The sequence below is a fragment of the Equus przewalskii genome, chromosome 19, assembly GCF_037783145.1.
Source record: "Equus przewalskii isolate Varuska chromosome 19, EquPr2, whole genome shotgun sequence".
NCBI classification, from domain to species: Eukaryota; Metazoa; Chordata; class Mammalia; order Perissodactyla; family Equidae; genus Equus; species Equus przewalskii.
This window is the reverse complement of record NC_091849.1, coordinates 26,375,363-26,398,841: the sequence shown is the minus strand read 5'-3', so window position 1 is coordinate 26,398,841 and position 23,479 is coordinate 26,375,363. Positions and strand designations below refer to the sequence as shown.

The following is a 23,479-nucleotide window of genomic DNA, read 5'->3' as shown; positions in this document are numbered from 1 at the left end:
GGAAAGATTGTTTTCTAAATCTTAAAAACAGAAGAAATGCTGTACATACTTCCGTCTTTCTGTCTGACCTCTTGGGATTTTTGTGTTTACAGTTTTTTCACTGCAGAGAAATATGAAAGCCATTTGCAAACAATTCCTGTGAATTTTGAAATGGTACTTTTATGAATCTCCACCAAACTTACCTTTAAGTTTCTCCCTTTTGTATATTTATTGCTTCACGTAAAAGAACTTTTGAAATTGAATTTAAGAAAGCATTCTTCAATCAACTATGAGGGATGACAGATTGACAAACTCTGCTGAAGGTGAATATGCAACCAGGATAAGTTTTGTTAATCATTGAGAAATTTGCAGAAGACTCAAAAACAGAAACTATGATGTTATTCATTACTGCAACACAGTAATATGTAGGTAAAAGTTTTTTCATCTTTTCCCCAAAATACATTAACATAATTAAAAATAGCAACCTATTATTTAAAAACGTTTTGGCTTAAAAATTTTTTTACTGGCATAATTATATACGAAGTTCAGTAAAAAATATTTAACTGGCCGTTATTATTATTCATTCCATTTCAGGATTACGGTGTATTACTGAAAATAATTTTTCTTGTACAGAAGACGAAAGTTTAAAAATTATCCGCTCTGGATGTTAAATATGCCTTGGGGAGGGTACCCAGGTTATTTTCCTAAGCAACATAAATGGAACCTGAGACTCTTCGTCTAACGCAGGTGTTATTCTCTGCTGAGAAGCTGAAGGCGTGGGAGGATCAACCAAGACCCCCACTGCGACCAAGCAGACATGCACACTTAGCGCCCCCAGCGAGTCCCTGGGTTCTTAGGTCCAGATCAAAAGCCGCTGCAGTTAGCTCTGGGCCCAATCTAAACTGCGGAGGTAGCTGTTGTCATGGAAACGGCCTGCTGTTGACTGGCGCACCATTCTTGGCGCCTTTGTTGCGTCATTTCCGGTCACCAGCCCCGGGCGCGGTAGCCCTAGCCCGCCTTAGCTGTAGGGGTGAGTGTATAGTGGAGTTTGAATGCTGTCTCCCGGAATACTAGTTGACAGTACGCTTTTCCCTAGAGCTTTCTTTGGAGAATGCCCCATGGTCGGTCGGAAGGTTGTGGTCCCACAACGCTCCGGACCGAGTCGCCAGAACGTCTGGATGCGTCGCGGCGCATCCTGGCAACCGCCCGACCTCTGTGTAACCTCTCAGGTCCTTTAGCCAATTTCGGGGTTGGCTTGTGTGGAGTGTGTGCATGAAAGTCTTTCTTTAGCACCTTTCTGCCTTTTCCGTTCTCTTCTCCCTGATAGGTTTCCCCATTGTGGGATCTGCGTCGCATCCTTTTCAGAGGACCGTTTGGGACACACTCGTTGTGACTTTCTGCCTAAATGGTTTCAGAGACTTATGCTTTTTCTTTAATAACGACACCATGCACCTGCTTTACATCCTTAAAATGGACTTGATAAAAATGGTTCGACCATTCTCGTGACATCCTGAAGTAAGACAGACTTGGGGATGAAGGTCGGGGTATGCTTTCTCAAACTGTGCAGTGAAGGTCCTATCTACATTCATTTTCTGAGTGGGGCAGTTCTCATTGTTTCTTTGAATCTCCAGATCCCAGAATCACAGAAATAAAATACTTTTTCAAATTGAACGCATAGAAAACTTTTTTTTCCCCCAAAATAGAATAGGAAATATCAGAGTGCAACACATACAGAAAGGGCAAGTTTTTGTTTTGTGAAGCTTTTGTGTAATCTGTGTGTACTGGGTTGTAAAACATTTCTTACTGTGTGGTCAAAAGTTGAAAGACACTGGTGATGCTTCCAGTGAAATGTATGACATTCAGGCGGAGACACAGGAGACCCAGAGAACTCCCTTTGTCAGACTTCAGGAGATGACCTGGGTCTATAAAGGAGAGCTTTGATTCTTGAAATTGTCAGATGGACAAAGTCCACTGGTGCTAAGGAATGCTCTGAATAGCCTACCAGCAAAGATTAGCATTTGGATGGGGGCACAATATCCGGGGATCAGGGAAGACTATTGACTAGTGTTTTTCAAACTTTGGACCATTGTGAGTCATGAAATCAATTCAGTGGCTTGCAAACAATGTTTAAAAAAAAAAAAAGAAGTAGTAGAATAGCAAATATGTATATCGGAGTAGCTAATACACATAAGAGTAAGAGCAAACATATACAGTATAATAATTGTATTGTGAAATTTGGTCCAGTTAAACACACACCATATACATACAAAGGCAAGTTTGTAGTAGGTTGCAAAGTAACATGTATTTCTGAATGGAAAAAAAATATTTCATTAGTAGATGATAAACTGAAATGCTTGAGGGGAAAAGATGAGAATAAATAAATGAGGGAAGGGGGTTGGTGTTCTCGGAATGAGTAAAATACAGCCATTTCAGGTATTGTGGTAGAGGTGGAGGGATTCTCAAATGGAGATTTAAGGAAAGAAAAGTAACCCTATTCTTAGGATTGAAGATAGATACTATTGCCTTGTGTGGGGACCTGGAATTGGCCACCCCAAGATATGTCTCTTTGGCATCAGGATTATTTGAGGCTGATTGCTTTTGATAAACTGGGACAGGGAAGGAGGCTCTGAGGAATGGAACTTGCCCTTTGTTAGGACACATTTACATTTGTAAGGTAAATCTCTATCTGTAAAGGTGCCTCCCTCACTGTACCAGGAAGAAGAAAGGAGATGACCTTCTCTCTAAAAACTCTTAATCAATACCAAAGGCAAGGACTTAAAATCTGCATTTTATTGTGCTAGTCTGGTAACCTCCTGTAACTGACTTCCCTCCCCCTCCCAACGTTGGCATTTCTTAAGGATTAAGCATCTTTCCTTAGGCTAGGAACTGATTGCTGCGCTCACCTGTGACCGCCCAGCTCCAGACAATCAACTAGCCTCCTGCTACGCCCACCAAGATAGCCGACCACTACCTGCTGTGTCCATCAAGCCCTGTGCTGACAGGGCAATCTTGTGACTGTTGTGGGAGGGACATTTCAATCACATGTGAAACACCCCGTTTGGGGGTATATAACCACTCTGTGCACCCCACTTCTTCGGTGCCCTTTCTTCCTTCGGGGCGAAAGGCCCCGGGCCATGGTTCCTCATAAAGCTTTGTTTAATTTTCTCTTGCTATTCTGTCTCATGTGAATTTAATTCGTTCTCCGGCCAGACGAACCCACATTTGGGGAGAGGAAATGTCCTCCTCTCCTACACTTGTATCAGTAAGAATGTATCACACTTTATTTCTTTCTCAGCTGTTATGTGTCAGCCAGCCACCGAACCAGGAGAGGGAAAACAATTTAGGAAAAGAATCTTGGAGATAATCATATATAATTTGCAGGATTATTTTTCTCCCTTCTTCTTTCCCTCTTTTTCCTTCTTTTTTTTTTTTTTTTTGTAGTATATCTGCTTAAGAGGAAGAAATTATCCTCCTTATTACTCATATTTAAAACAATTATGGAAAGACCCAACCACACAAAAGTATAGAGCTTTGTACAATTAACCCCTTAATACCAATCGGTCAGCTTCAACAAACAACAGCTTTCTGCTGTTGATCATATATTTTCTGTCCTCAGAGGTGTTTTGAGAGGTAGATGAGGCATACAGAAGGAAATTAAGACATCATCTCTCATTTCAAAGAGATAGCCTGAAGTCATAGGAACAGAGATGAAAATATAATAGAGGTCTTCAGAATCTTCCTATCTTCTTTCTGTGGATCATATATCCTATATTCATGCTTGTGTCATATTTTATCAGTCACTTTATTTAAGGGATAGGAAATTTGTTCTTTTCCCCCTGTATTCAAGTTTAGTGAAGTCTTTATTTTTCTTCCGGTTTTGTGTCTATTTCTTGTTTTGTGTTTCGTTTCTGGTCTTAGGTTTTGTATTTCTAATTCAAGGAATTCTTTCATATCACCAAAATGCTTGTTGGAGGATATCTAATGTAGTTTAGTTTTCCTCAGCTTCATGATTGGCTTTTTGGGAGGTTTTTCATTAGCAGAAAAGCTTTTAATCACATTTTCTGACTTTTTGCAGTAGTTTTGCGTGGGTGTGGTCTGGGTTTTTTTTTTCTATTCATATTTTTTTTTTAGATGGGGGAGACTCAGTGTGTCTTGTTTTTCCTTAATTTCTACAGAATCCTTAATTTTTTCCTCTTATTTCCTTCTTTCCCTTCACTGCCTTGTCTCCAAGAGGTACTGCATCTTCTCTCTACATAGCAGATTTTCTCTCAGTGTCTGCTTCGCAGAGGCTGTCACTTCTTACTGAAACTGGCAGAGAGTTAGCCATTGATGATTAAGTAGCTAGGAACTAAAGTTTTTTTTCCTTTTTGCAATTACTGATTATAGCTTTTAGCTGTTTAACCCACCCATTGTTAACTGTGCTGTTTAGGCACTATGCTGACTCCCACTAGGTTCCTGTAGATAATATCTCCCTGGAGCCTGGGTCACCATGGTAATGGGTGGGTGAGCTGTTTTTCACGAATTAGAACTCCTTGTCCACTTCAGGCCGGTTGAGACCACCAACTCATCAACTGGACCCATGCAGATGTCCGATAGGAGACCTTTTGATGTCAAGACTAAAAACTCCACCCTCAGATCATGCTAATGCCACCGTTTTGTGAACATGGGTCCTCTGAAGAGCCATGGAGTCTGACTACGCTTGCGCAGATCATCAGTTACCTCACCTCTCACCTCCAATCACCTCTCTCCGCATTTCAGACCACCTTGCCACCTATCCCGTAAATATCCCTGAGTCCCTATTTTCAGGGAAGCGAATTTGAGACTCACGCTCTCGCTCCCTCATGTGGCTTCCTTGTGAGTAAACTCTCTGCTCGGTGTTTGGCTTTCTGGGCAGTGGGCAAAAACAAACCTGGTTCAGTAACATTATACTGCATATTTTCAGCCCATTTCCCATAGCCAGGGCTGTTAACTGCCAAGTCCTGATCTGTGTTCAGTGTTTTGGCATTTATGGTTTCACTTTTTCTTTCTGGGGGTGATCTTTTCTGTGCTAACTGTAAGCCCTTTGCTCTTTCATGAAGTCTTTTCAGCCTTGCTCACCCTCCTTTCTGCACCCACTGGCTTTAGTGGCAGTGGATGGACTTCCGGAGCTCTGTTGGAATTTGTTTCTTTTCTTCCTCCTCTACTTATTTGAAAGTTGCTGTGTAATGCTGAAGGCATAGGTCCTGAATGTTTTCTTTCTTCTCTTTGTTGACTTTACGGTTGTTTCGGGAGAGTAAGGAGGAGATTTGGAATTTGGTTACTGCCCTTGTTCTCCAAACCCAGAAGTTACAGAAAACATTTTTGATAAAATTTAATATCCATTCATGACAAGAATGCTTAATAAAGTAGGATTACAAGGGAATATACTTAATTAGATAATGGGTATTTATAAAAAAAACCCATAGTAAATATCATACCTTAACCTCAAAATGGAGAAAAATTTCCCTTTGAGTTCAGGAACAAGACAAGAATGTTTCCTCTAGCATCACTTCTATCAACATTGTACTGGTGGTCTTAGCTAGTAACAGAAAGGGAAGAAAAAGTATAAAGATAAGAAGGCATAAAAATGATTATTCACATATGGTTGTATACATAGAAAATCCAAAAGGATCAACAAACAAGTTATTAGAATTAATAAGCGAGTTTAGCAAGATTTCTGGATGCTTCATCAGTGTACAAAAATGAATTGCATTTGTCTGGACCAGCAGCAAGCACTTACAAGATGAAATAAGAAAGATACCATTTATAATAGAAATATAACAAATACCTGGGAATAAACCTAATAAAAAACGTTAAAGATCTCTATTCAGAGAACCATAGAACATTATTGTGAGTCATTAAAGAAGATTTAAATAAATAGAAGGTTATATTCATGACTTGATGTTTCAGTATTGTAAAAATACAATTTCTCCCCCAAGTGATCTAAAGATTCAGTTTGATTCTTGCTGCTGCTTTGTAGAAACTGTCGAGCTGATAATAAAATTCGTATAGAAATGCAAAAATCCACAATAGTCAAGATTCTCTGGAAGATGAAGAAAAGAAGGAGAGCTTGCCCTACCATCCATCAAGGTTTATTATAAAACTACAGTAATTAAGACAGTGTTGTATTGGCACAAGGACAGACAAAAAGTATAGAATATAGAGCCCAGAAACAAACCAATGTACATTTAGATGCTTGATCTATGACCAAGGTGATACTGCAGAGCAGAGGAAAAAGGATATTCTTTTCATGGTTTGGGACAATTAGCTGTATGAATGAAAAAAGAGGGAAAATTTATCCCCATTTCACATTGAATACAAAAATCAATTTCAAGTGGATTAACACGCTAAATATGAGAGGTAAAACAATGAAGCTTCTAGTACATAATGTAGGAGAATATCTTTATGACCTTGCTATAGAGAAAAATTTCTTGATACCAAAGAAATCACTAATAGTTAAATTGGACTGCATTAAAATTAAGAACTGGTGTCAAAAGACACCATTAAAAGGATGAAATTGAAAATGATTTTGTAATACACAAGACTAAGAAAATTCCTATGCCCAGAATATTTAAAGGAGTCAAACAAATCAATAAGATAATCCAGTAGAAAACTGGGCCAGAGACTTAAATAGGTGCTCTATTAGAAGAGACATGCAAGTAGTTAATAAACTTATGAAAGGATGCTTAAAACTGGCTAGCAATTAAAGAAATACAAATTAAAACCACAATGAGACACTACTACACATCCACTGGAACGGCTAAAAGTAAAAAGACTAACTACTATTGGCAATGATGTGAAACAACCATAACTCTGATGAGATTTTAAATTGGTACGGCTTTGAGAATGAGTTTGGTATTAACTAAGTTGAACATATATGTTATGACCTCATAATTCCATTCCTGGATAAATTCTCAACAGTGATGCATGGACAAGTGCCCTAAGCCATGTAAATGAATGTTCATAGGTGAATAATTCATAGTAGTCAAAAACTGAAAATAATTTGAATGTCCAAAAAAGTAGAATAGATAAATAAATTGTGGCATAGAATACTGCATCTAATTTTTGTTTTATGACATTAAAATTTTTGAAGAATCAAGGTCAGTTGTCTGGTAGAAAGTTCGCAGTCAAGATTTGGCTAATTATTTCCATAAAATTAGATTCTGATTAAGCAGTTTTGGCAGAAGTACCACATAGGTAATGTGTTCTTCCCAAAATATCACATCAGAAGGCACATGATGTCAGTTTGTCCCACTATTGATTGATTGTTCACTTAGGTTAATATGGTGTCTGTGTAATATGTTAAGTTATATCTCTCCCCTTTGATCACTATTTTTACATACTCAAGGGTTCTTTTAAATAATTCAACATGTTATACACCATTACTGTCATCCTTTTTGATTCTCAAATTATCTAAAATTTTGCTAATGGGAGGCCCTTCAAGTTTGCTTCTGTGACTTTTTGCTATATCTCCGTCAGTCTTTGAGACCTTGTTTTCTGGCATAACTGGTTTTCTGCTTACTTTATATATCCCTTGCCTGAGAGTTGGATCAGTTATTTCTTCAAGGGGGCCTTTTTTTTCAGTTGGTTTGTTTGAGTTAGAGCCAGTTGGGGTCCATACATTGTGCTTAAGTCTCTCTCTCTTTTTAAAAGTAAACTTTTTTATTGTAAAATAGTTTTAGATTTACAGGAACATTGCAAAGATAGTACAGAGAGGTCCTGTACACCCCTGACCTAGTTTCCCCTATTGTTAACATCTTATGTTACTGTGGTATGTTTGTCACAACTAGGAAACCAACATTGGTACATTACTATCAACTAAATTCTACACTTCATTAGGATTTCACTATTTTTGCTTCATGTTTTTTTTTTTTTCTGTTCCAGGATTCTATCCAGGATAGCACTTTACATTTAGATGCCATGTCTCTTTAGCCTCCTCTGATTTATGACATTTCCTCAGACTTTCCATGTTTTTGATGACCTTGACATCAACATACTGGTCAAATGTTTTTGTAAAATATTCCTTAATTAGGACTTTTCTGATTTTTTTCTCATGGTTAGACTGGGATTATAGGTTTAGGGTATGAAGACCACAGAGGTGAAGTCCCATTCTCATCACATCATCTCAAGGATACGTGCTAGTAACATGACTTGTCACTGATGATATTATTTTTGATCACTTGGCTGAGGTACTATTTACCAGCTGTTCCAACTGTAAAGTTACCCCTCCCTCTATACTCCATTCTTTGAAGCAAGTTGCTAAGCATAGCCCACACACAATGAGTGGGAAGGAGGGAAATTCACTTCCCCATCCTGGAGGGGAGAGTGACTGCATAAATAATTTGGACTTCTCTGTAAGGGAGATTTGTCTTTTTTTCTCCTTTTATTTATTCAATCATTTATTTATATCAATATCAATTCATAGATATTTATTTTATACTTTGTGTTATAATACAATGGTATATTACGTTATTGCTCAAATTATTTTAACTTTGGCCATTGTGAGCTCTTTTAGGTTGGCTCCTATGTCTCTTTGACATCTCCTCTCCCCATATCCTCTTTTTCTTTTTCACTGAGGAAGATTAGCCCTGAACTAACATCTATGCCAGTCTTCCTCTACTGTATATGTGGGTCGCCACCACAGCATGGCTGATGAGTGGTGTAGATCTGTGCCCAGGATCCAAACTCATGGACCTGGGCCCCCAAAGTGAAATGCACTTACTTTAACCACTACACCACAGGGCTGGCCCCTTCTCATTATTTTTTTAAAGCATTTCTTTACTTGCTGTCACTACAAGATTCTCCAGTCCCATCTTGTATTTTCTCTGTCCCAATCCTAGAGTCAAACATTTCTTCAAGAGGCCCAGATTCCTTTTATTGGTGAATGGTTTTAGAAACTAAGATCTAGGTGCTGGGTGTGCTCATTGTTACTGGAGTGCCACTGCTTCTAGGCCCTCTCAGCTGACAGTATTAGAATATATATTTATATGTGTTTACCCATGTATGCATATCTATAATTATTTCTGTATCCATCCATATCTATATTAAGCTAAACATGAATTCATGTTGGCATCTCTGACTCTAATCCAGTACCACAGGTATCACTTTTGCCTGTTCTCTGGCTTATGTGTAACTTCCCTCTCCAACACTGAGAAACCTGGCATTCACAGTCTACCATCCATTTACTTATTATATCAACTCCAGGCTACATGTATATCTATTTCAGAATTTCTATCCACATATTCCCATGAGAAACAAATTTACCAGCTAGGGTACATTGCTTATGTATGGTTTTTGTCTTTACTTTTATAGTTCTCAGTCATTTCAGAAGTTACTTAAGTCATGTCCTTTAGTCCCCATCTCCCTTAGTGAGGTTATGTCATACATTTGTAATACAGTTAGAATCTTTTTTCACAGCTTGCATTCTATAGGATCTAAGATCCTCAACCTCCTGATTGGAGTTTTTTTAAATTCTAATTTATTAAGGTTCAATATTTATATTGTAAAGTTGTTGATTTTGAAAAATGCATAGTGTTGTTTTCAAAGGACAGTATGATACAGATTAGTTCCATCAGCCTAAAAAATCTTCTATGCCTCCCCTAGTCAAATGCCTTCCCCTCCCCAAACTACTGGCAACCCCGATCTGTTTCCCATCCATATAATCTTGTCTTTCTAGAATGTTATATGAATGGAATCATGTAATATGTAGGCTTTTCTTTCATTTAACAAAATGCACTTAAGATTCATCCATACTGTTGTGTAAATTAATAGCTCATTCCTTTATATTTTTGGATAGTATCCTATTGTATGAGTGTATCACAGTTTATTTATCCATTTACCTGTTGAAGAACATCTTGATTGCTTTGAATTTTTGAAGATTATGCATAAAGCAGCTGTAAACATTTGCATGCAAGTTTTTGTGTAGATTAAGCTTCTCTTGTTTTGTTGAGATAAAATTCACCTAACATAAAATTCACCATTTTAACCATTTTAAAGTGTATAATTCAGTAGTTTTAAGTATATTTACAATGTTGTGCAATCATCACAACTATCTAATTCCAGAACATTTCTATCATCCCAAAAGAAAGGTGGGGTCCATTGAGCAATTACTCCCTATTTCTCTCTTCCCCAACCCTGCCATGCACTAATCTATTTTGTCTCTATGGATTTGCATATTCTGGATGTTTCATATGAATAGAATCATACAATAGGTGGCCTTTTGTGTTTGGCTTCTTTCACTTAGCATAATGTTTTCAAGGTTCACACATGTTGTACCATCTATCAGTACTTTATTCCTTTTTACGGCTGAATAACATTCCATTGTATATATATATATACCACATGTTTATCCATTAATCTGCTGATGGACATTTGGATTGTTTCCACTTTTTGGCTATTATGAATAATGCTGCTATGAAAATTCATGTACAAGATTTTATGTGAATATGTTTTCAATTTTCTTGGGTTTATGCCTAGGAGTAGAATTGCTGGATCATATGGTAAAATGACATCTAAATTTACAAGGAACTGCCAAAGTTTTCCACAGCAGCTGGACCATTTTACTTTCTAACCATTAATGCATGAGGGTTCCAGTTTCTCCACATCCTTGCCAACATTCATTGTTTTTCATTGTTTTGATTATAGTTATCCTAGTGAATGTCAAATGGTATCTTGTGGTTTTGATTTGCATTTTCCTAATGACTAATGGCATTGAGCATATTTTATGTGCTTATTACTCATTTGTATATCTTCTTTGGAGAAATGACTATTCAGATCCTTTGCCTGTTTTTTTAAATTGGGCTGTCTTTTTGTTGCTGAGTTGTAAGAGTCCTTTATTTATTCTGTATACTAGACCCTTGTCAGATATATTATTTTCAAATATTTTCACCCATTATGTGGGTTATCATTTCACTCTTTTGATAGTGTCCTTTTATCCACAAAAGTTTTTAATTTTGATGAAATCCAATTTATCTATTTTTTCTTTTGTCGCTTGTGCTTTTGGTGCCATATTTAAGACGCTGTTGCCTAACTTAAGGTCTTGGAGATTTATTCATATGCTTCCTTTTAAGAATTCTACAGTTTTAGGTCTTACATTTAGGTCTTTGATCCACCTGGAATTAATTTCTCTATATGGTGTGTGTAGGCGTCCAAATTCATTCTTCTGCATGTGGATATCCTATTATCCCAGCACCATTTGTTGAAAAGATAATTCTTTCCCCATTGATTGGTCTTGGAGCTCTTGTCAAAAATCAATTGACCATGGACACATGGGTTTATATCTGGACCCTGAATTATGTTCCATTGATCTGCATGTCTATCCTTATGCCCATATCATACTATTTTGATTAGTGTAGCTGTGGTGAAATCAGGCACTGTGCATCTTCTTATTTTGTTCTTTTTCAAGATTGTTTTTACTATTTGGTATCTCTTGAAATTCCATATGAATTTTAGGATCAGCTTGTCCATTTCTGCAAAGAAGGCAGCTAAGACTTTTAATCATTGAATCTGTAGATCATTTTGGGAGTATTGACATTTTAACAATATTAAGTTTTCTACTCCATAAACATTGAGTATCTTTCCATTTATTTTGGTCTTCTTTAATTTCCTTCAACAATGTTTTATAGCTTTCATTGTACAATTTTTGCACTTATTTGGCTAAAGTTATTCCTAAGAATTTTTTCTTTTTCATGGAAAATGGAATTTTTTTAAATATCATTTTGGATTATTCATTGTTAGTATGAAGAAATACAACTGATTTTTGAATATTGATCTTGTATCCTGTAACTTTGCTGAACTCGTTTATTAGCTTTAATAGTTTGTGTGCGTTTATTCTTTAAGGCTTTCAAGATACAAGATCATGTCATCATGAATAGAGATAGTTTTACTTGTGCCTTTTAAATCTGCATGGCTTTTATTTATTTATTTATTTATTTATTCTTCTAAATTTCCTTGGCTAAAGCTTCCAGTACAGTGTTGAATAGAAGTGGCAAGAATGGACATTCTTGTCTTGTTCCTGATCTTAGGGAGAAAGCTTTCAGTCTTTTACTGTTAAGTATGGTGTCAGCTGTGCATTTTTGCATAGATGCCCTTAAGCTGGTTGAGGAAGTTCCCTTCTTTTCCTAGTTTGTTGAGTGGTTTTTGTATATTCTTTTAATTGTGAAAGGGTGTTAGATTTTGTCAAAGCTTTTTCTGCATCTGTTGAGATGATCAAGTGTCTTTTTTTCCCCTTCATTCTATTAATAAGGTGCATTAGATTGATATTTTTGTGTTGAATCATCCTGCATTCCTGCTATAAATCCATTTAGCCATGGTATATAATACTTTCAATATGCTGCTGGAATCAGTTTACTCGTGTTTTGTTGAGGATTTTGTCATCTGTATTGATAGGAGATATTAGCTAGTCTTCATATTATTTTGGTGGCATCTTTTGTCTAGCTTTGATATTAGGGTAATATTGGCCTCATAAAATAAATTAGGAAGTGTTTCCTCTTCTTATATTTTCTTTGAGTCATTCGTCCATCAAGCCACTAGACAGGTCAAAACAACTACCCACAGTTCTTTGTGGATGAGGTTTGTTCTGCTCCCTCTAGTACCTAGGCTGCAAATAGGAGCCATTATCTTCAAGGCCACTGCTGAACTGGGGAGCGTAGAATGGGACCAGTTAAAATGCCACAAAGTTAAATGCCACAAAGCTTGCTGTTCTTACTAAGATTCAGCTACTTTTCTTTGATTAAGCATTCCACTGGTTGCTGCAAGCTTTTGGTTAATTTCCAAAATTTCAAAAATGTTGATTCTAGAATTCAAAAGCAGTTTTTGTGGGGCCACCTCATGGCGGAGTGGTTAAGTTCATGTGCTCCACTTCAGTGACCCAGGGTTTTGCTGGTTTGGATCCTGGGTGCAGACATGGCACCGCTCATCAGGCCATGCTGAGGTGGCATCCCACATAGCACAACCAGAAGGATCTACAACTAGAATATACAACTGTGTACTGGGGGTGCTTTGGGGAGAAGAAGAAGGCAAAAAAAAAAAAAAAGGAGAGTGGCAACAGATGTTAGCTCAGGTGCCAATCTTTAAAAAAAAAGTTTTTGCTAGAATTGCTTTGGTTGCTTTTTGGAGGGGGGACTTTTGGAGTTCCTTACTCTGCCATTTTCTCTGCCATTTTCAAGTCTCTTAATTTATAACAGTCTCCTTTCTTTTTCCCCCATGTCATTTGCTTGTTGTTGAAGAAACAGGTCATTTGTCACGTAGAATTTCCTATAGTCTGGATTTTGATAATTACATGATAGTAATGTCATTCAATGATTCATTTGTCTGCTGTAATTTCTATAAACTGGAGGTTATAGCTAAAGACTGTATTAGATTCAGTTTCAGTTTTCTGACAAGAATCCATATATCTGGGGCTTTGTTCTTCTTATTTCAATACCTCAGGAGGCATGTGATGGCTTAATGTTTCACTGTTAATGATCAGTGGGTTCAGGTGTCATCAATCTGATTTATACATTATAAAGATCTCCATCTACCTTCCTCCTAATAGTGTAACATCTTTTACGTTTGGAATTCTAGGTCCTCTACAGAGTACTGTTCAGTAAATGTTCACAATTGTGCTTCTGCCCACAGGTTCTCTGGATAGAGGCCTCAGTTTGGAGGTTAAAAGTACAGCTCAAATGCCAGGGATGGAGGTGAGCCTCCAAGGAAATTGCACCTCTGAAGAGAAGTCGTAGTCTGAAGAGAAGCTTTAGCTTCCAGCTCCTTTCAGACATCTTCTGAACGGCTGTTTGGAGGAAAAGCTGGTAGTGCTGGATCAGTCAACAGACAAATAGGACAAAGCTGACTTAGAGGTCCTCAGAGCATTGGCACTGGCAAGATCAGAGAGATGGGGAATTACTTGTGCTGAAGCAATTCCAGACCCTCTTGAGCAAGGAATCTAAAATTCGTCTGAAAATAATGAAAACTCTGTGTCTCTGGAAGATTTAACCCAAATGAGGAGATAAGTATGACTTACAGAAAGCATACACTAATGGACTAGACTCAGAAGAAGGCAGTCGGCAAAGTGAAAGTAGGAAACATAATTTTTCCTTACCTTTCTTTAGGCATAGGGTCAATCCTAGGTAATTTTATTTTTTATTATTGCACAAGCTTTGTAACAGTAATGGAAAGGGGAAGAAATCAGCCAGAATCTCATTTCCATAACACATCAAGTGTATTTTCCATGTGTCCTTCCTGTCCTTGCCTATATAAATGCATACTTTTTACTCAGTTATAATTGTGGAGTAGAAACAATAATTGTTTCAGACTTTTCATTCTATCACAAGCATTTTATGCATTGGCTGTGTAGTTTTCATAATTACTTTGACAGTGGTGTGTTATTCCCTCAAGATGCCATTTCGATACTTTGTAAATTTTGTTTCTTTTTATGGGATATTTGCATTGTTTGGAATTTCTGATGTTTTCGTGATGCAGGACTCATCTTTTAGCGTGTGGTATTTTTCTGTTTTTGTTTTGTTTTGTTTTCTGCTAAGGAAGATTCACCCTGAGCTAACATCTCTGCCAATCTTCCTCTATTTTGTATGTGGGTTGCCACCACAGAATGGCTGCTGATGAGTGGTGTAGGTCCACGCCCAGGAACCAAACCCAGGCCGCCGGAGCAGAGTGTGCCAAACATAAATACTAGGCCACTGGGCTGGCCCCTGTTTTTTTTTTAAATGATTTCTTTATAAGTAATTGCTAACAGTACTATTACTGCAAAGAAATACTGAACAATTCTGTGATATGAGGGGCCAAATTGCTTTCCAAAGAGGTCATAACAATTTACACTGCTTGAGCACCTTAATGAAGTGGAGTTTCTCCTTAGTACTCTCATCTTCCTTTTTGTACCTATTTCTACCTCCTAGTGTTCCCCTGTCCAGGCAGCCTATGTCCTCATGATCCCCTTTCAGTTTCTGCCCGTAAGAGCATCCAGATAACTGTTGCCTGCAACCCACTTTGATAACAGAGATAGGAATTCTTTTCTCTGAATCTTGGGAACTGGAAATTACATCTATCCTTTTGCTTTCTTTGATAGCTTTCTTTGTAGAGCAGGTAGGGGTCACATCTGTTGTTCTGGTGGGCTTATTGACCAGTAATTTGTCTTTGGACTCCATGTTCTTCTGACATCTCTATCTTCGTAGGATTCTCCCTCCCCTCACAATGGTGCACAAAGGAGAGAGTCTGGCTACCATGCTTCTGACTGCAAGGCACCAGGTAAGTAAGAGTTTGTTCCCAACAGAAATGACATTCAAGTGTTCACAGCATTAACACGTTTTACTCTCTCACCTTGAAATTTATGTTCTCATATGAGAATTCTGAAATCAAATGTTATTTGGCTTATTGTGGTAAATGGTAGGTTCTGTAGAGAAAGCTCTCTCAACAGTACCATTCTTTAGTAATTAGCTCCTCAAGCCATGCATTTATTTATGCATCCAGTAAACATTTTATATTAGTTTCCTATTGCTGCATAACAAATTACCACAGATTTCGCAGCTGAAAACAACACCCATTTATTATCTCACATTTTTGTAGGTCAGAAGTCAGAGCAGGGCTCATCTAAGTTCTCTGTTGAGGTTTTCATATAAGCTGAAATCAGGGTGTCAGCTGAAGTCACGATCACATCTGAGGCTTGCAATCCTCTTTTAAATAAACTCACTTAGTTTGTTTGGCAGAATTCAGTTCCTTGTTTGTAGGACTAAAGTCCCATTTTCTTTCTGGTTGTTTTCTGGGCATTGTTCTCACAACTAGAGGCTGTCCTCAGGTCTTAGACATGTGGCCCTTTCACCACATGGCAGCTTGCTTCTTCAAAGTCAGCAGGAGAATCTGTCCAGTCTGCTGCCATACAGTCTTATATAATGTAACCTAATGAAGGGAATGATTATCCAATTGTAGTCACAGGAGCTGCTCACACTCAAAGAGAAAAGATTATACAGAGTGAGTACAATGGGAGTAGAAAACTAGGAGACACCTAGAATTCTGCCTACCATACATTTATGGAAAACTTAGTAATTAATTCAAGCAGTGCTTATTAAGTATTCACTATGTGTTTTCTTGGGGATGCTAGAGAAGTAGGAAATAGAATTTCTACCTTCAAGGAGCTTGGCATCTGAGTGAGGAAGTCAACATACAAGTAATACCATTGTAGCAGTCTTAGGTAGTAAATGACTAGTATTTTTGAAAGGAGTGGTACAGAAAAGAAGTGCTCTAGGAATTTTAAGATAGAAGGTATGGACTGCAAGGATCAGGAAAATTTCAAGTAAGAGGTGGAATCTATGTTGAGATGTGAAGGATGCATAGAATTTGAAAAATCTGGGAAGTGTGAGAAACACTATGATGGAGACTGTGGTTGTCTCCCAGTATCCATATTCCTCTTCTCAGTAACAGAACCCCTAAATTTTAGCTAGCCACATGGCCAGAAAGAATAAATGCCATGCTTTTCCTGCTTCTTTTGCCCCTGTTTCATGTGACTAACTTCTAGTTGATGTATGCAAAAGTGTCAGGTGACAGCTTCTGGGAAACTTTCTGAAAAAATGGCTGATATGTGCCCTTCTTTTCCCTTCTGCCCTTCTGCAGCCATCTTGGATTATGAAGTCAAGTTCATACATGATGGACCAACAAGATAGAAGAGCCTGGGTCCCTGATGCTTTGGAATGCCACGGCAGCCCTCACCACCTACCTAGACTTTTTGTGTGGTCCCTGGTTAAGTCACTGTTATTTTGAGGTTTTGGTTAGTTATAAGTGAACTGAGTCTTAATTAATGAAAGTATATTTCCAACAAAGTGAATAATACAATCAAATGCTAAGAAATGAGACTAGTTCAGCTGATAAATGAGAAGTTCAGCTGGTAGAAATAAAGCAGTTGTGCTAGAAAATAGAAGAAAATAAGACTAAATTATATGGTAGTCTAGATTGTGACAAAAGAAGCACCAATGGGCCAGCTGAGTAATTTGTAATTTATCTTGCATATAAACTAGAGCCAATGGAGTATTTTTTAAAAGAAATAGGCCATAGTGAATGTAATGTTTGAGAATGAAATTATAACCAAATGGATATATGAGGTAAAGGAAAGTGAAGAATTGAAAATGGTATGCTGGTATCCTTGAGAAATGGAGTCCTGAGGAAGAAGGGACATATTTAGGATTGAGTTAGTTCTGAAGATATTGCTTTTGAGATGATAAGAACATGAAGTGAACATGGTTTATGGGTAACTGAAGATTCAGAACTAAAGCTTGAGGTGTCGGTTCTTTATTTAGAGGAACAGTGCTAATAGCTGAAACAAAAAGAATATAGAGAGAATTGCCATGCCCAAGGCCTGAGCTTTGAAAAATACTCCCATAAAAAGCATAAAAGGTAGAAGGTACCATGAAAGATCAGAGAGATAGAAGAGCCAGAATAAAAGGAAGGGGAATGTATGGACAAGGAGTGAGTTTCATGACATGAAGGATGTCATCAAATCCAGCAGAAAAACTGAAAAGAATGAGGACAAAGGTAGTGGACAAAGATAGTGGGTTTAGGTGTAGCAAAGGGAGTAATTGTTATCTCAAAGGCTGAATCTCAGAAATAGCCTGGGAAAACTAAAGATTTGCAGTTCCACAAGGAAGGAATTTTTCAGTCTTCAAGAAAAGAAATCCTAGCAGGCTGTAGTGTATAGAAGGAGAGACTAAAGTATAATTGGGGCTTTTGCTAGTTGGTCCCAAGCTTATTTATGTGGTTAATGAGATCATTTACTCACAGTGAGGGTGGAGTGTGGAGGAGATTGAAGAAAAATCTGAATGATACCCATCAGAGAAGAGAATAACCTAGGGAGTCCATGTAATACAAATAGTAGTGTTGTCTAACAGCAGTGAGGGATATATTGAAGATGGTCTGAGAGAACTTTTATTTATTTATTTTTATCAAGTCAATATATCAATTGAGAATGCTTTTGGCTACAAATAACAGAACATTTAAACTATAGCTTAAACTATAGTCTACAGCAGAGTATGGCAAACTAGGGCCTATAGGCCAAATCTGGCCTGTTTACGTAAATAAAATTTTAATGGAACACAGCCATGCCATTTGTTTACATATTGTCTGTGGCTGCTAGAGCACTATAATGGCAGAATTGAGTAATTGGGACATAGACTGGATGGCCTGTAAAGCCTAAATTATCTACTGTCTTTTCCTTTACAGAAGACATTTGCCACCGCTGGTCTAGACTAGAGGAACATTTAGTGCCTACTCAACCAGAAGTCTAAAGATAGACAGATTCAAGGTTGATTCACTGGTTCAATAATATAAGGAAATTATTATCCCTGCATATCTCTTCCTTATTTCTTATTGTTGCAAGATGGCTGCCACAGCTCCAACCATCATTCTACAGTGTTTAATGCAGGAAGAAAAGGCAAGAGATATGTGGCAGATGGCCATTTTCTCCTAAAGTGATTTTTTTCCTTTTATTAAGGAGCAAAACTTCTAAGAAGTGCCCATCAGTGCCCTTAACTTTTCATTGGCCCAAACCATGAGACACTGAGAAATATTACTGCATAGAATACACAAGTGATGATAGTTCTCTTTCCCTAAGATCCAGTAGGTCATATTTCCAGTGTTTAAGGGGTGAGGAGAGGAAAAGGAACACACAGAGGAGATATAGGAAGAGTAGTCCTTCAGCTACAAGAAGAAGTAGAAGTGAGAATTGTTGAGGAAGACAAGGAAGTGGAGAGTTAAAAGAAAGAGGAGCAACCAAGCAGAGATTCTATAAGATAAGGACAAAAGATGCCCACAATATTTGGCAATTGAGTGGCCGCTGCTGACTTTAGTCTTTGCCGCAGTCTTTTAGACTTTGAGAGCAGAAGTCAGACTGAAGTTGAAAGTAAGGAAGTCAAACAGTGTAAGAAAGGGGAAAAAAAAGACTGAATAAATATTAACCAGAAGAAAGATATGGGTTAAAGAAAGGGAATTTTAGGTTGAGAAATGACCTGAATATTTTTAAAGGACAAGGAGAAAGAGCCATTGAGATGAGAGAGTTGAGGATGCAAAGAAGAGACTGACTGCTGGAGTGAGATTCCAAAGGAGACGAGATGAGGTCAGAGGTGCAGAAGATAAGATTAGCCTGGGGCAGGAGGGATGCTTAATCTCTGGGGTTGGAGGAAAACAGGTGAAGCGATGTGTAGAAAGAAACAAAAGTACCAGTTTGGGTGCTTTCATATGCTAGTAACTGAATACTAATGAGAGGTATCTTTAGCAGGAATTTTTAAATCATACACAAGAAATCCAGAGGTAGTTACAGCGTTGATTAATTCAGCCACTAAATGTGGAAAGTTCTGGAATGGCTTCTCTATGATTCTCTTAGCTTTCTCCTCTTAGTTGCAAGATGCGTGCCACAGATTCAAGCCCCATGTCCTCTCATAACAATGTTCAAAGGTGGGCCGGGGTAAGAATTCTTATCTTTCCCTGTCTGTCTTTTTTTTCTTTTGTTCTTTTTATTTTAATGTTTCAAACCTATTAAAAATTTGCAATAATAATGCGAGGAACTCCCATATGCTCTTCATCTAGATTCAGCAATTGTTTACATTTTGCATCATTTGCTTTATAATTCTGTGTGTGTATAATTTTTTTCTGAATCATATCTAAGCATGTTGCCAGCCCGATGCTTTTTTTCACTCCCATATACTTCTATGTATTTCCTAAAAACAAGGATATTCTCTTACAGTCATAGTATAATATCAAAATGTGGAAAATTAACATTGATACAATATAATTATTTAATCCACAATCCATATTCAAATTTCTCCTTGGTTGTACCACTAATGTCCTATATAGCTACCTTTTCCCCTTGTCCAGGATCCAGGCTGGACTCACTTGTATTAAGTTGCCATGTATTTAGGCTCCTTTGGAATAGTTCCTTAGGTTACTTAGCTTCTTTGTCTTTCTTGTTTTAACATGTTTGAAGAGCACAGGCCAGTAATTTTGTAGACTGTCCCTCAATTTGGATCTTCCTGATATTTCCTCATGAATAGATTTAGGTCTCGCAGTTTGTGCAGGAATAACAGTGTGGTGTGGTGTCCTTCACCATGCATGATATCAGGGTTCACATGATATCTATTTGTCCCAATATTGGTGATATTAACCTTGATCACTTAACAGTTTTCACCACTGTTAAATTATTTTTTCCCTTAGTAGTTCGTAAGCAATTTGTGGTGAGACACTTTGACAGTATGTAAATATCCTATACTTCATCAACCTTTCACCCATTAGTGTTATTATCCATTGATGATTTTTAAATTCCGTCATTCCTTCTACATTTATTAGTTGGCATTCTCCTGTAGGGAAGAACTCTCCCTTCACTTATATTCATTTATTTATTTATATCAGTATAGCCTTATGGATTCTTATTTTAGTCAATGAGATATAATCCATTATTATCATTATTTATTTTAATGCTTAAAGCATCTCAGATTTGGCCAATGGCAGTCCCTACAGTCTGGCTTCTGTGTTCTTTTAACACGTCCTCATTATTTTTGGAGCAGTTCCTTGTTTTTTGGCACAAGATATTTGGGGCTTATCTTGTTCTTTCCCTGACCCAGCCAGTCTTCAAATCAGCTATTACTCTACAGAGCTCCATTTTAGTGGAGCATGAAATTTAGACATGAAGGTTGGGACACTAAGTGCCACTCTTCTTCTGGGGTGTCATTGCCTCTAGGCCCTGTCAGTAACAGAGCTAACAAATAAGTCCTCCCCACCCCATTTACATATATATACACACATCTATTTTTGTATCATCTGTAGATAGATATAAAGCCATGAGTTTTTACTGATAACTCCAATTTCAGTCCATCAATAAAGAGTTCATTGTATTCTGCTGTCTTTCCGTAATTATTACTCACTTTTCTAAACCTGTCTCCCATTTGCCTCCACTTATTTAGTCATTTGCTCAAGCCTAGAATACACAGGCATTATTTTCAGATTTCCTAATCCATACAACTGTAATAGAAAACCTACTAACTAGAGTTTGACATTTGTTTACAGTTCTTTTTTGAGATAAGATTATATACAGTGAAATGCACAGATGATATGTTTAAATTTGATAAATTTTAATAAATGCTTATACCCATTTAATAACCACCTTAATCAAGATATAGAATATTTCTATTAACCCACAAAGTTTCTTCATTCTCCCAATCAGTTCCCACCCCACTCCCTGTAAGCAACCACTGTTCTGATTTTTATCTCAATAGATTTTGCCTGTTCTTGAACTTAATGTACATGGAATCCTATTATTATGTTCTCTATTGTGTCTGCTGTTTTCCCTCAACATAATGTTTTTCAGATTTATCCATATCCTGGGTGTATCAGTATTGCATTCCTATTTATTGCTGAGTAGTATTTATTGTGTGAATAGACCACAGTTTATTTGTTCATTTACTTTTTGATGGACAGTCAAGTTTTTTCCAGTTTTTGGCAATTAGGAATAAAGCTGTTATAAACATTCTTGTACAAGTCTTTTGTGTACATATATTTTACTTTCTTGTGGGTCAATACCTAGGAGGGGAGTTTTGGGGTCATAAGGTAGTTGTATATTTAACTTTATGTAGAACTGCTGAACAATTTTCCATTTACATTCCCCTTAGCAATATATGATAGATCTAGTTACTCCACATCCTTAACCAACAATCTTTTTAATTTTAACCATTCTAGTGGGGGCAAGTGATGTCAGTAAAATAGGGGCATAGGAATTTCTAACGCTCATTCCTCCCCCTCCCCCAACATCAGTTTGAACAACTATCCATGCACAAAAATACCTTCAAAGAGCCAAGGATTCTACTTGAGGGATTATAGCACCTGAGTGAAGCGCAGAAGTAAGAAAAGATGCATTGAGGAGGATCAGAAAGCTAGATTTACACTACTCCCATCACCCCTCCAATAAGCCCCAGGAGCCCAGCACAGAGAGAAACAGCCTCTTCACAGAAGAAGGAGAGTGAAGTGAGTGCCTGACTTCACCACAAACCCCAGAGCCAGCGGCCCCAGCACCAAGCTGACTTCCACAGTCCTAAGTGGCTTTCTGCTGGATCCCATAAATCCACGCCCCTGGCTCACCCCAGTGCCTGCTGGCTCCAGTGGCCTCAGGCATCCTCCGTGGCACCAGGCTCCTGGCAGTCTTCTTTGAATCCAAGCCCTAGGTTCACCCCAGAGCCTGACAGCTCCAGGGGCCCCAGGTGGCTCCTGTGGCTCCAGGTGGCCTCCTCTGTTCCAGACTCCCAGGAGGCCCTCATTAGCCAATTTCCTCAGCCCACCCAGGTGCTGGCTGGCTCCAGCAGCCCCAGGTAGCTTCTATAGCACCAAGCACCAGGTGGGCTCTCATGAACACAGGCCCCCAATCTGCCTTGGCACCTGCTGGCTCCTATGGCCCCTGGAGGCTCCTGTGGCCTCAGGCACCCAATCACTCCCCGTGAACCCAGGTGCCAAGTGAGCACCTATGAACCCAGGTTCCCAGGCAGGCCAAGCACAAGGCTAGTTACTGCAGTACCAGATTCTGATCTACCCTGGTACCAGGCTGGGTCCCATGGCCCCGGGCTCTCAAGTGCCCCAACATTAGGCCAGCCCACATGGTCCTAGCCTTGAGACTGGCTCTTACACACCCAGGCTCCTACCCTGCCCCAGTGCCAGACTGGCCCCTGCAGACGCAACCTCCAGGCTGGCCCCTAAGGCCGCTGGTTACAGGCTGACTCCTGTGGTCCCAGGCTCCAAGCTTACCCTAGTGCATATAAAATTACAAATTTCCCTCTAGGCAATCCCTTTTAGCTATATCTCATGAATTTTGCTAGGTTGTACTTTTACTATCATTTAATTTGAAATATTTTCTAATTCCCCTGGTGATTTTTCTTTTGACTCATGAGTTACTTAGAAATGTTTTTTTAAATTTCCAAATATTTCAGGCTTTTCTGGATACCATATTGTTACTGATTACAAATTTGGTTCTGCTGTGGTTAGAATATATTATATTCAAGATTTCAACTGTGAAATTTATTGAAACTTAGACATATGGTGAAATAGTCTACTTTGAAAGATAAAATCAGCTGAGTAACTGACTGGTATGTAATCATCAGACAGACCAAGCTGTCAGAAAAATCGAATTAAAGGAAAGGCATTCATCCATTCATTATGTATTTAGTAAGTATCTACTATTTACTCAGTTCTATTCAATATGCATAAATGAGCAAAAATTTCTGTTCTCATGGAATATGCAACTAATGGGAGGAGGAGAGACAATTAGCACAATAAGTAGACTAGTATATTAAAGGCTGGTTCTGCCACCAGTTTGGTGGGATTTTCAGTCTTTCTTGGAAGCTACTGTTTGTTTTTTTCTCTCAAATAGGGCCCTCCAGGTCACCCTTCTGACCTCAAGATACTTTGCACTCTCCAGTTCTCACCTCCTAGATAAATTAGAAGATAATTTCTCATGGTTTCCCCCAAAGAC

At 38.1% G+C, this 23,479-nt stretch overlaps 1 long non-coding RNA gene across 1 annotated transcript; it reads left to right on the top strand.

Moving 5' to 3' along the window:
* Positions 1 to 955: 955 nt before the first annotated feature.
* LOC139077448 (uncharacterized) lies at positions 956 to 21,492 on the top strand. Its single transcript, XR_011529989.1, has 4 exons — positions 956 to 1,009; positions 13,615 to 14,053; positions 15,165 to 15,237; positions 16,597 to 21,492. It is a non-coding gene; the product is annotated as an uncharacterized lncRNA (long non-coding RNA).
* The last annotated feature ends 1,987 nt before the right edge of the window (positions 21,493 to 23,479 follow it).